Source organism: Pteropus alecto, unplaced genomic scaffold, assembly GCF_000325575.1.
Source record: "Pteropus alecto unplaced genomic scaffold, ASM32557v1 scaffold280, whole genome shotgun sequence".
Lineage (NCBI taxonomy): Eukaryota > Metazoa > Chordata > Mammalia > Chiroptera > Pteropodidae > Pteropus > Pteropus alecto.
Window position 1 is genome coordinate 1,820,652 of NW_006430057.1, and position 14,358 is coordinate 1,835,009.

Sequence of the window (14,358 nt, forward strand, 5' to 3'; positions counted from 1 at the left end):
TCCAGAAGATCTATTCTGTTCTTTTTGAGGGTTTCAATCTCCTTGCTCTGCTCATCTAGGTGTTTTTTCAGTTCCTGAAATTGTTGATATGACTTGTTTCGGAACTCACTGAGTTTTTTCAGAAATGAATTCTCTGTCATTTAAGTTGCATATTTCTATATCTGTAAGTTTATTTTCTGGAGATTTTTCTCTTTCTTTCTGAAATGCCTTGTCACCTTGGTTGTTCATGGTGTTTAATGGACTATTTCTCTGCCTGGGCATTAATGGACGTGTATTCTGTTGTTTTGTAGAAAGAAGATCTATTATATAAAGATATCTCTTTAGCCAGCTGCAAAGAAGGCACTTTTCTTTTGGTTTCAAGTAGGTAGCATTAAATCCTCCTGGATCCCTGCTTTATATAAAGCCTAATGTCTTTTTATTTTCTTGTAGATATTTAATCAAATTTGCTAGTCTCAGTTTTAGTCCCTGTCAGTGTTAGCAACAGTTTTGGTAACATTTGCTTAGATTTCCCTGGAGCTCTGCGGTGATTGGTCTCGAAGGGTACGTGGGGAGGGGCCCTCTGGGTTGGGGGTTGGGGGTTAAGGCTCAGCCTTGGTTTTGCCACCAGGGTCGGTAGAAATCAACTGTTGTTTCTCTGCGGTCCCATCCCACTTCTCTGCTTTCTGCCCTGATGACTGAGTCCTGCTGCTGGCTTGTAGAAAAGTCCCGGCACTTCCAGGCAGGGCTGATCAGAAAAATTGCGACACCTTCACTCTTCCCCCTCCTCCTGAAAGTAGCTTTGGAGTCTGCGAGAGGGAGCTTCTAAATTTGTCCCAGTCCACCGCCTGGCACCTGGGGTTCCGACCTGTGGTAGCTCTTATGTGTAGATCCCACGCTCAGATGTGCTGGTGTGTAGTTTGGGTGTTTTTTTGTTGAGTTTTAGATGTTCAGTTTATTGTCGTTTCAAGGCGAGAAATCTGAGGACGTCTCTCACTCCGCCTTGTTTTTCCAGAATCCCCACCTTTTCTGCTAAATCACTGATTTTATCTTCTGCTTTTCTAATATTTTTTGTTGCCCTCTAATGCATTTTTTAAACATTTATTTATTTGAATTAGTTTCAAGTATACAGTACATTGGTTAGACATCTATAGAGTTCATAAAACAATCCCCCCAATTACTCCCTTCCTCCCCTGGCCCTCCACCTAGCCATCATATTAATGCTAACTGCATTCCTTGTGCCGTGCTCCCCATCCTCGTGACCAACTATCAGCTACTAATTAGTATTTTTTTAACCCTTCACCCCATTCTCCTAATCCTCTAACCCCCCTTCCCTCTGTCCATCACCGAATTGTCCACTATATTTCTGAGTCTGTTTTTGATTCGTTTGTTTTTTGTTCCTTAGATTCTGCATATAAGTAAAATCATATGGAATTTATCTTTCTCTGTCTGACTTATTTCATTCAGCATAAGGACCTTTAGGTCCATCCGTGTCATTGTAAATGGTAGGATTTCATTGTTTTTAGTGGCTGAGTAATATTCCATTGTATTTATAAACCATAATTTCTTTATCTAATCGTCTGTTTGTGGACATTTAGGTTGCTTCCATATCTTGGCTATTGTAAATTGTGCTGCCATGAATATTGGAGTGCATAGATCTTTACAAATTATTTTGTTTGTTTGGATAAATATCCAGAAGTGCAATTGCTGGATCAAAAGGTATATCCACTTTTAATTTTTTGAGAAACCTCCAGACTGTTTTCCATAGTGGCTGTACTAATTTGCAATCTCACCAACAATGTAGGAGGGTTCCCATTTATCCGCATCCTCGCCAACAGTCATTGTTTTTTGATTTATTGATGATAGTCATTCTAACAGGTGTGAGGTGATATCTCATTGTGGTTCTAATGTGCATTTCTCTGATGATTAGTGACCTTGAGCATCTTTTCATATGTCTGTTAGTCATCTGTATATCCTCTTTGGAGCAGGATCTGTTCAGGTCTTCTGCCCATTTTTTTAATTGAATTCTTTGTTTTATTTTGTTGTTGTTGTTGAGTTGTATACGTTCTTTATGTATTTTGCATATTAACCCCTTATCAGATGTATCATTAGTCTAATGCATTTTTTCATTTCAGGTACTGTATTTTTCATTTTTGACTGGTTAATTTTTATGTTTTCTATCTCCGTTTTTATGTTTCATGTTTTCCATCTTTTTGTTAACGTTCTCACTGAGTTCATCTGCTCTTCCCCTAAGTTCGTTGAGTATCTTTATAACCAGTGTTTTGAACTCTGCCTCTGGTAGATTGCTTGTCTCCATTTTGTTTAGTTCTTTTTCTGGAGAATTCTATTCTTACATTTGAGACATTTTTCTTTGGCTCCCCATTTTGGCTACCTCCTTTTGTCTGTTTCTGTGTATTAGGTAGTGCTGCTATATCTCCTGGTCTTGGTAGAGTGGCCTTATGTAGTAGATGTCTTGTTGGACCCAGTGGCGCAGTCTCCCTGGTCACCTGTGTCAGGTGCTCCAGGTGCGTCCCTTGAGTGGTTTATGTTTGCCCTCCTGTTGTTGTTGAGCCTGATTGCTATTTGCATATCAATGGGAGGGATTCATCCTCAGGCTAATTCATTGTGAAGACTGGCCAGTGAAGGGCTGATCCTATGGAACAGGATTCACTTTAGCAGGGTTCCGGTACCTGACCAGTTTGCCCTTTGTGTATGTTGTATTCAGATGCAGCCCCCAGTGGTGTTACATCTCGGTCTGGTCACCAAACATGCCACTTTGGTGCCTCCTGGGAGGGGTCCAACCCCCGGCTGCAGCCTGTGCCCTGCCTGGTGCTACCTGGCATAAGCCAGCAAGCAATCTGCAGGTGGCCACTACCTGCCCTGAGCTTGGAGATACCTCAAGAGGCCAAGCCATGAACTGAGGTTGGCTGCCACTAGTGCTGGGCTTGGGGATGCTCAGCAAGAGGTACCAGGCACGCAGAGGCCAATTGCTGCTTGTTTGGGTTTTGTGAACCTTTGAAAGTTTTTAGAAATGTTTGCAGCATGAAATAAGACAGGCTATTTGTATGGAAAAGTCACTGGAAGTGGCTTGGGTGGGACCGCGATTTGAGTGGGGTAGGATTTCAGGGAACCTCCAGGGTGGGGTAACCAGTCTTAGCCAAGTTGATGGAGACTCAGATATGGCAGCTGTCTGCATCTGCATGCTAGGAAGGAGGAGAGCTCAACAAAGAAACCACGAATTCTACCAGCACTTCTGTCTGGAAGAAAGCTGCCCCTCCAGCCTTTACTCTAAATCCAGACAACTCAGTTTCTCCTTGAATATCCCTGGCCTCTTTTGAGCTGCTGCCCCAGTGCTGGAGCTTCAAGCGAGTGAGTTCATAAGTAAGTTTGTGTGCAGGCTCTTTAAGAGGCGCACCTGGCACTCCATCAGACCTCTATCTCACTCAACTGCAATTTCCGCTGGTTTTCACAGCCAGAAGTTGTGGGGACTTCTCTTCCTGGCACTGGAACCCTGGGCTTGGGACCCTAGTGTGGAGCTGGGACCCCAGTGTGGAGCTGGGACCCATTGCTTCTCAGGGGTTACCTCTGCAACCGAGACTTCTCTTCCACTTTTAACTGCCACACACGTTTGTGGGAACAGCCTGTTCCGCATCTCCACCTCTCCTACCAGTCTGGAGGTAATTTCTTCTGTTTTTCATTAGCTATAGGGCTTCTGTTCAGCTAGACTTCATGTGATTCTCAATGATGATTTTTCTGTGGTCTGTTTGTAATTTGAAATGTTCATGAGAGGAGGCAAGCACAGCATTTTCCTACTATGACATCTTGACTGGAACTCCACCACTTTTTTTTTTTTTATCTATTCATTTATTGATGGACATTTAAGTTGTTTCCAGTTTTTGTATATTATCAATAATGCTTCTGTGAACATTCGTGTACATGTGTCTGTGTGGATGTTTTCATTTATCTTTCATGTATACCTAGGAGTGGAATTGATGGATCATATAATAATTCTATGTCTATTCTTTTTTAAGAATTGCCAGAATATTTTCCAAAGTGACTGAACCATTTCATATCTCCACAAGCAGTGTATGAGGGATCCAATTTTTACATATTTTTGTCAGCACTTACTTCTTTTTGATTATAGCCATACTGGTTGGTGCGAAGTGGCATCTTGTGGTTTTGATTTCTATTTCTCTGGTTGCTAATGATCTTGAGCATCTTTTCATTTGTGCTTATGGCCATTTCTATGTCATCTTTGAATGATATTGAATGATATATCCTGTCTATTCAGATCCTTTGCCCAGTTTTCAGTTGGGTTACATATCTTTTTAATATTCATTTGGAAGAGTTCTTCATATATTCTTGATACAAATTCTTTATCAGATACATGATTTGCAAGTATTTTCTCCTAGCACCTTTGTTTTATAGTCCTTTGTTGTTCTGCCATAACTTCAATTTTGCCAATCTCCAGTCCTTTATCCATTCAGCCATATAATCTTTGCTTCTACTTTACCTTAGTGGAGTTAATAGAATAGGTAGTCAAGGCAAATGTCTGGAAGACTTGTGATGTTCCACTATTCTCTAAACATGTATTATTATTTCACACTTCAGTGTCTTTGCACCCATTCCCTTTCCCTGAAATGCCCTTATTTTACTTTTTCTATCTGGAAAACCCTTGTTTATTCATAATTATCTATATTAAATGGAGAGTGGTAAGATGGAAACTCTAGTTTTAGTCTAATCTCATGTCCTTCCAACTACAGTTATGCAGTGGGTAATCCTGCAGAGTGAGACTTCTAAGAACAGCCTCTTTTCATGGCTCCATTCCCCTGACAATTTATTTGGGTTTTGTGAACCTTTGAGAGATTTTAGAAAAGTTCACAGCATGAATTAAGATAGGACATTTGTATGGAAAAACGGCCTTTTGAAGATGGAGTTTGTGTGGACCAGACAGAGCTAATGTCTTCTTCAGTTTATCCCTCTTAGCCCTTGTTAATATTAACTGGTTAATATTAACTGTGAGATCCACAAGATATAGGTAAAATTTAATTTGTTGTTTCTGTATGCCTATGATCTAGTGCTGGAGTACATCGTGAATGCTTAGTAAATGTCCACTATTATTATTATTGTTATTTCTTATTAACCTTATTATTATAATTAAAAGAGATAATACTTATAAAGAGCCTAGCCCATTACCTGGCACAGAGGAAATACTCAATGTTTTTTACTGCTATTATTGATATTGTTTGTGGAGTAAATGAATTTGGATGGCAGTTATACATCTCTTTCGTATATACCCATCTCATTGATATTTGAAGCAATATTGTGAAATAGAAAGGCTAGAATTATTTTCTCCATTTTATAGATTAAGAAACTGAAGCTCAGGGAGGTTAGGAGGCTTGCCCAAATTACTTAGCCAGTAAGTGACAAAAACTATGACTTGAACACAGGTTTTCTGACTATAAGTTTGTATTTCTTCCAGTCTTGCTCTAAACTGTATTATCTTTTAAAATATAATGCCCATGAATATTACATTTTTATTTACTGTAAATGTAAAACATGTATTAACAAAGACTAAAAGATAATTTGGCATAAATTATATAATAAAGATTTTATTCTTAATAGAAATAGCAGAACTATGCAGAATGCCTTCCTGCCTTCTTGACGTTCTTCCCCTCCCCTGCCAAAATTCGGAAAAAAAAAAAAAAACTGAGACGAGAAATTGTTAACTGCCAATCAGAAGCATACTTATTTGGATAAGGAGACCATAACTAGTAAACCATGTTTCAGCTGGTGGCAGTGTATATTAATTATAGAATACTCACCTAGGTGGAAACAAATAATTTCCTGATTGTTGGCCATGCTTACTCAAACCTATAAACTTTGAAAATGCCTCCCTGTTCCAGATGTCTAGGCTTCTAATTGGAATTTTCTCATGTTAAGATTGGTACATATCAGATTTCTCTTCCCAGATTTCTCCACATTATCTATTTATTTTCTCTGTTCAATTTTAGTTGTAAAGTTAGTGAGAGATAGCATTTTATAATCTCAAATTATTATTTATGTAATGTTAAAGAAATGAGTTATCCTGAAAACCTGTACACATTAACTTTGTTGCCTTCCAGCGGGCTAACTTTATGAAATGCTTATCCTAAGGTAAACATTTGAGTTGCTAATCATGTCATGTTGATGAACTGTACACAATTTTAAAACTTTATGATCATAAGATAACAGCTCTAAGAATGTATTGTTACAATATACAGGTGATGTATTATAGAATTGTACACTTGAAACTTATGTAATTATTACAATTATTAACCAATGTCAGCCCAATATGTTTAATTTAAAAAATGTATTGTTAACATAACAAAGAGAAGTGTAACAATTTTAAGATAAGTTATATTTTATAAAAGAAGAGCTCAAATAATCTAGATTGTTGAAGTTTTTATTAAAATGATACTTTTATTTCTTTATTTCAGTTTCCTGAATGGCAGCTAGAATATAGAGATAAGAATATATAATTTTTCTTGGGGATAACATTTTGGGTACTCAGGTTGAGGTACAATAGGTTATTCTAATACTTTCAATGGAGTGTGTATCTTTATGATATAAGCTGGAAGACAGTCTACTATCATTTCTTTTAGATCACTTTATTATTGCCTTGCTCTCTCCAATGAATTTTTTTTTTGTTATTTAGCATGTGTTGAAGTGATAGAGAGGACTACCACATAACAACTGAGAATCAAATGTGCTGTGTAATACATAATTTCACTTTCTGATTGTTTGTTGCTAGTATATAGTAATACAATTTGTTAATGATTATTGATCTTGTATCTTGCAACCTTGATAAATTGACATTAGTTTTAGGAGCATTTTTGTAAGTTCTGTAGGATTTTCTATATAGAAAGGCATTTTGCCTATAAATATAGTTTTATTTCTTTCTTTCCAATGTGATACCTTTTATTTTTATTTATTTATTTCTTTTGCCTTACTATACTGGGTAGGAACTCCAGAAAAAATGTTGAATAGGAGTGGTTAGAGTGTATATTCTTGCTTTGTTTCTAATATTAAGGGGAAAACATTCTCTCTCTCTTATTTTTTTTGCCATTAAATATAACGTTAGCTATAGGTCTGAGGAAGTTTCTTTTTGTTCTTAGTTTGCTGAAAAAAAAAAATTTAAATCATAAATGGATGTTGAATTTGGTCAAATGCTTTTTTTTTGCACTTATTGAAATAATCTTATTACTTTTTTAGTTTGTTAATATTGCAAAATATATTGGCTGATTTTTTTTAATGCTAAAACAACCATGTATTGTAGAGATAAATCCCACTTGGTCATCATGTATTATTCCCTTTATATACTATCAAATTTGTTTGCTAAAATTTTAGGAGTTTTTATATATATGTTCATGAGGGATTTTGGTCTTAGTTTTCTTATCTTTGTTGCCTTATAGAATCAGTTGGAATTTGTTTCCTCCTCTTAATTTTCTGATGTGTTTCTATAGAATTAGTGTTATTTCTTTATTAAATGGTTGGCAGAATCTACCAGTGAAAATTCAATTTTATATAGTAGACATATGGCTAGTCAGGTTATTTATTTCTTTTGGAGTAATCTTTGGTAGCTTGTGTCTTTCAAGGAATTTGTCCCTTTCAACTGAGTTGTCAAATTTATTGGTGTACAGTTGTTCATATGTCCTTATTATTCCTTTAATATCTATATAATCTCTAGTGATATCACCTCTCTCATCCTGGTATTGGTAATTTGTGTTTTCTCTCTTCCTCTCCCTAATCAGTCTGGCTAGAGTTTTATCAGATTTATAGATCTTCTCAAATAACAAGCTTTTGGTTTTATTGCTTTTTCTCTTTTATGTTTTATAGTTCATTAATTTTCGTCATGATCTTTATTATTTCCATTCTCCTACATAATTTGTGATCAACTCGCTCTTCTATTTCTATTTTCTTAAGGAGGAGGCTGAAAGCTTTCCTCAGACTGATAAATATTCTTTGTTCTGAAATCTATTTTATCTGATATTATAGTCATGCCAGGTTTCTTTTGTTAGCTTGGCATATCTTTTGCCATCTTTTTATTTTTTTTACTTTTAATTTTTTTAAATTAACAAAGAGTAAAATAGGTATTTAATTGATCTATGCATTTATGAGTTTTAACAAATATATTGTTTTGTGTAATCACCACCAAAATTATGATACAGGACTGTTTCATTATCCCAACATACTCTCTTGTTACTCTTGGTAGTTACGCTCATCCCTACCTCTAAATGCTGGAAACTACTGATCTTTTTTTTGTCACTGTATTTTTGTCTTTTTGAGACTATAAGTGGCATTATACAATCTGTAAACTTTTGAGATTTGTTTCTTTTACTTCATCTAATATTTTTGAGATCTATTTTCTTTGTTATGTGTATTAGTAGTTGTTTTTTCCTTTTCATGGTTAAGCAGTATTCCAAAGTATGGAACTTTGTTGAGTCTCCTTTTCCACACTCTGCCATCTTGACCATCTCTCAAGTTCTTTCCAGTTCCCTAGGGCTCTCTTTTTGATCCTCTGGACTGAAAGCTGGGGCTTTATTTATTCTGCTTTGCTGTATACTTAACCATAACTGAGCCCACATCATAGCCCAAATACAGAGAGGTATTCACTGCGGAGGAAGTATTACAACTCCTATAATCAAAGAGGAAGATTCCTCTCCCTCAGAGTTTTAGGTATTTTCTGCCCAGACTGTCACTGTTGTCACAACCACTGCTTTGAAATTACCTAGGAATTGGGATTTAAGAGAGAGAAAAGAGTAAAATGGATTTTCGCTACTCTTTCTGTGTTTTAAGATTCTTTTCTCTTGCTCTTCAAGCCAGAAGTAAAGCCTTCTGTGCTCCCAGATGACTGGCTCCAGGTTCCAAGATTCCTTAAATTCAGCCTGGAGTATATTGGAGGAAGAAATTAAGGTGAAGGATTCATCTTCAGTTTGGTGGTATTTTGCATTCTGATTTTTAGTCCAGTCTTCTTCTATCATGAACTTTTTTTTTTCATTTAGTTTTAAGCTTTGTGAAGTAGAACCAGAGTAGCATCTATGCTATGGCATACTTTTCCCCAGTACTGAGGCAAATCCTTTTGAGTGCTCTACCTAAGGCCCCAGACTTATAAGGTTTCTGCTCTTGTATTTTGAATAGAAACTATTCTCAGTCCTCTGTGAGCCTTGGAGAGTGTTCCTTGTGCTGCTCCTAGGTGGTTCTTTCTCCAGACAAATGCACTTATCAGAATCCCCTGAATACTTGAGGGAGACTGTTTTTAGGTTTCTGTAGTTCTCTGTGCAGATCGCTCCTCTTGTATTCTGCCCTACAAACCTAGCTGCCTTGACCTCCTCTAACCTAACAGTGGGAAGATGCTGGCCTTTCATGGATTCCTACTGTGTGTAACTGGAAACTCGAAGCAATAAACAATCATGGGACTCATCTAACTTGTTTCTCATCTTGCACAGATCCTTTTCCTTTATCCAGTCTTAAATTTTTTTCTCATACATTTATCTGGTTTTGTTTTAAGAGGTAAAGTAAATATAGCCCCTGATACTTCAGCTTCATTGGACACAAATCTAGAGGATATAATTAAATGCTAACTTTGAGACTTAGACTACATACAGATGCCTAATTATTTTAAAGTTTTGGTTAGAGATAGCTTTACAAAGGAGGTTGAAATTTTAAAAATTAATTTATTTTTCAATTATAGATGACATACAATATCATATTAGTTCTAGGTGTATAATAGTGATTAGACATTTACATACTTTATAAAATGTTCACCCTGATGTCTAGTACCCATCTGACACCATATATTATTACAATATTATTGGCTGTATTCTCTATGCTGTACTTTAAATCCCTCTGACTATTTTTATATCTGACAATTCGTACTTTTTAATCTCTTTCACCTTTTTCACCCATCTCCCCAACCCCCTTCCCATCTGGTGGCCATCAATATGTTCTCTGTATCTATGGGTTTGTTTCTGTTTTATTTGTTCATTTATTGTTTTTAAGATTCCACATGTAAGTGAAATCATATGGCATTTATCTTTGTCTGACTTATATCACTTAGCATAATACCTCAAAGGAGGTCAAATTTGAACTAGACTTTGAAGGAGGGAGGACGTTTTACATGAAAATAATGGTATAAATCAAGTTACTGGAAAAGGAGTAAGTCTAGGTTTTTAGCAATGAGACAATTTAGAGAACAACCTGATAAGATGGGTCTGAGTACTTAGTGAAATAATAAAAAAATAAGGTTGAACAGTTAAGTTAGGGCCAGATTAGAGAAGTCTTTAAAGTCTTATATTGTGATATAATGCAGTGATAGAAAGTCCTTAGAAGTTTTTTAATTCCAAGTAGTGTTTCATGAGAGTAGAGTTTAATTAATATAAATATAAATATAAACATTGTATTTATTTAATTATGTATGGTATTTAATTAATATAATATAAACATATTCTATTCAATCTGTTTATCTCTTTACCTTAAATGTGTATCTTCTTTTTCTGTCCTCTGAATTAAATGAAGAGCAGTATAATAAAAACATAGCTATGATATTGTTTTGATCAAATACATTACATTTACTTAAAGATTGGAGTAAACCTATTCCCATAAAACATTTTCTGTTAATAATTTTTATTTCTCTTCTCAGGATGCGTTATCTTTTTACTTCACTTCCTTTTTGAAATTTCACTGATCAGAATGAGATGGAATATGCTAATAAACTATTTCCAATGAAGAATTTAGTGAAAAGATTAGTTTATCAAATTGTTTTTTTTAATACCTGAGAGTATTAATCTAGCTTTTTTTTTGCAATAAAATTATATTTAATTTGAAAGCTGTTGACATCCAACAAACTTTTGGTATGGATTATTTGTAGCTCATCTGGTTTCTGTTTTATAGTTGTGTGATATCAATGCATACCCTCTTCTGTTTTTATATAACCATTTTAAAATTTATCAAACTCATTTAAAATGTTTGATCCTTCAGAGTATTACATATATACCTCTCTCTATTTAATAGTACTTGAAGTTTTTTGTTCATTGGGTAAGTTTAAAACTTTTAAAAAATGTTCATTCTCCCCCTCCACCCCCCAAAAAAAAGAATGTGATGAAAATGAAAAAAATGAAGATATGAGGATATTTATAGAAGAGGGAAGGAAAATATTAAAGAAATTGAAAAGAGATAAATATCCCCTTGTAAATGAAACCTAGTGTCCAGAAGAAATAGAAAAATAAAGAACTAAGATAAGGATTAGGGCAGAAAGAAGTTGAATTTAAAGTAATAGAAACTGACTTAAAGACACTCTAGAAGACTAATTGGAAACTTTAAGTAATTTTGCATAAAACAGAGATGTATCTGTGCACAGTGGAAAGAACAATGTTATTCTAATAAGAGGAATGAGTACAAATTTGGTAGAAGAAAATGATTTTATAATAAAAGGACATTTAAATGTGCAGGATATCTTTAAAAGTCTTTCTCGAGTTAAATAGGGGAAAATATTTGTGAGTGAAAGATATACAATAGTCTTCCCTTATCCACAGTGGATGCATTCCAAGACCCCCAGTGGACGCCTGAAACCTCAGATAGAACCTAACCCTATATATACTATGTTTTTTCCTATGCATACTTGTAAAAAGTTAAATTTATAAATTAGGCATGATAAAAGATTAACAATAACTAATAAAATATAACAATTATAACAACATACTGTAATAAAAGTTATGTGAATGTGATCTTGCTCTCTCATCACTGATCTGATAATGGGGATGGCTACTAGATGGCAGGGAAAACATATACTGCATGGAGACGCTGGTCCAAAAGGGATGATCCATGTCCCTCCCCAGCAGGACAGAGAGGGACAGCATGAGAATAGCTATGCAGAATAGCGTGCAATTAAAAACTTATGACTTATTTCTGGAAGTTTTCACTTAATATTTTTAGACTGCGCTTGACCATGGGTAACTGAAATCACAGAAAGTGAAACTTCAGCGGATAACTGGAGAGTGCTGTATAATGAGCAGATGAGAATTGTGGAGGAGAATGACCCCTCTTTCCTTTTAATGTGTGCATTCTCCACAAATTTGAGTACAGCAGTTCCTGGGATAATGTTTCATTTAACGTCGTTTCATTATAACATTGATGAAATGCCATAGGAACTTAACTCTTGTTTGTATCAGTTAGCCTATGGTAAAAATTGGTTTCATTATATGTTGTTTTGCTTAAAGTCACAGAACCTATGATGACATTAAGTGAGGACTTACTGGATAAAAGTTGTTGAGAGAAATGATTGCCTTCTTCTATTCAACAAAGTATGTTGTAGAAGGAATTTTATTTTTTTTTCCCCTTAGACAGAGCTGGGATATGCAGATAACCACATGCAAACAAGATAATTAGAATCTGTATGAAACATTCTGTATAGACAGATCTTATTTAGATAAAGATAGAAATAATCAGGAATAAAATTGGCAAATATGAGGTTAGATAGTGGAGTTATTCATTTATGCATATGAAAATAAAGGTTGCGAAATGTATAGAAAGAGAAACTAAATGCAGTCAAAATAAATGCAAAACCTCACAAAAAGCAGATAATTCACCAAAGATAGATAAATTAAGCTTAGAATAGGAGATACTAAGAATGTGCTAACAGTGGTCCGGGAGCCTCAGCTTTCTTTCTTTGGGAACTCTAGATTATACTGAGAAAGGTTAGAGGATTTTTTTAACAGATCGTGTGAAGAAAAACAAAATGATCAAATTTCTGAAGAGAGTAAAAGCCGAGCTGTTTATAATTTGAGGATTGAGTACATACCTCAACAAGCAGCTTTTTCTTCTTTTTCTTTGCATTTTATTTTATGTTTTTATTAGTTTCAAATGTATAGTATATTGGTTAAACATTTATATAGTTATGAAATAATCCCCTTGGTTACTCTATCACCTATCTGGCTCTACACATGGCCATTACATTACTGCTGACTACATTCCCTATGCTGTGCTCTCCATCCCTGTGACCACCTCTCAACTACTAATTTGTACTTCTTTAACCCTTCATTCCTTTCTCCCAGCACCCCAAACCCCCTCCCCTCTGGCAGTCACCAAATTGTCCTCTGTATTTGTGAGTCTGTTATCAGTGAGTTTGTTCTTTTTTGTTCCTTAGATTTCACGTATAAGTGAAACCATATGGTATTTATCTTTCTCTGACTTATTTCACTGAGCATTAAAACCTCTAGGTCCATCCATGTCATTGCAAATGCTACGATTTTATTTTTGATAGCTGAGTAATATTCCATTGTATGTATGAACCATAACTTCTTATCTAATCGTCTGTTGATGGACATTTAAGTTGCTTCCATATCTTGGCTATTGTGAATAGTACTGCTGTGAACATAGGGGTGCATAGATTTTTCAAAATTAGTGTTTGGGTTTTATTTGGATAAATACCAGGAAGTACAATTGCTGAGTCAAAAGGTAGCTTCATTTTAAAATTTTTAAGGAAACTCCGGACTGTTTTCCATAGTGGCTGTGCCAATTTGCAATCCCACCATCAGTGCATGAGGGTTCCCTTTTCTTCACATCCTCACCAACACTTGTGTGTTGATTTATAGATAACTATTCTGACAGGTATGAGGTGATATCTCATTGTGGTTTTAATTTGCATTTCTCTAATGATTAGTAATCTTGAGCATCTTTTGATATGTCTATTGGCCATCTGTATTTTCTCTTTGGAGAAGTACCTGTTCAGGTCTTCTGCCCATTTTTTAATTGGATTTTTAATTTTTTTTTTGGTGTTGAGTGTATGAGTTCTTTATATATTTTGGATATAATTTGGCTATATTTGTGGAGTAAATTAATTTGGATGGCAGTTATACATCTCTTTCGTGTATACCTATCTCATTGATATTTGAAACAATGTTGTGAAATAGAAAAGGCTACGATTATTTTCTCCATTTTATAGATTAAGAAACTGAAGCTCAGGGAGGTTAAGAAGCTTGCCCAAATTACTTAGCCAGTAAGTGACAAATCTGCCTCTGGTAACTATGGGTTTGTTCCTACTGGAAACCAAAAGAAAAGTTAGCATTTAATTATATCCCTTAGCAGATGTATCATAAGCAAATATCTTCTACCATTCAGTGGTTGTCTTTTTGTTTTATTGATGGTTTTCTTTGCTGTGCAAAAACCTTTTAGTTTGATGTAGTACCATTTGTTTATTTTTTTGTTTGTTTCTCTTCCCCAAAGAGATGTATCTGAAAAGAAATTGCTAACAGCAATATAAAGGAATTCACCGCCTGTGTTTTCTTCTAGAGGTTTTATAGTTTGGGTCTTAAGTCTTTAATCCATTTTGAGTCTATTCTTGTA

General features: G+C 35.1%; 1 protein-coding gene across 2 annotated transcripts in view; it reads left to right on the forward strand.

Annotated features, from left to right (window-relative positions):
• Positions 1 to 14,358, forward strand: part of KLHL13 (kelch like family member 13) — a 228,976-nt gene that overhangs the window by 168,244 nt on the left and 46,374 nt on the right. The window lies entirely within an intron of this gene.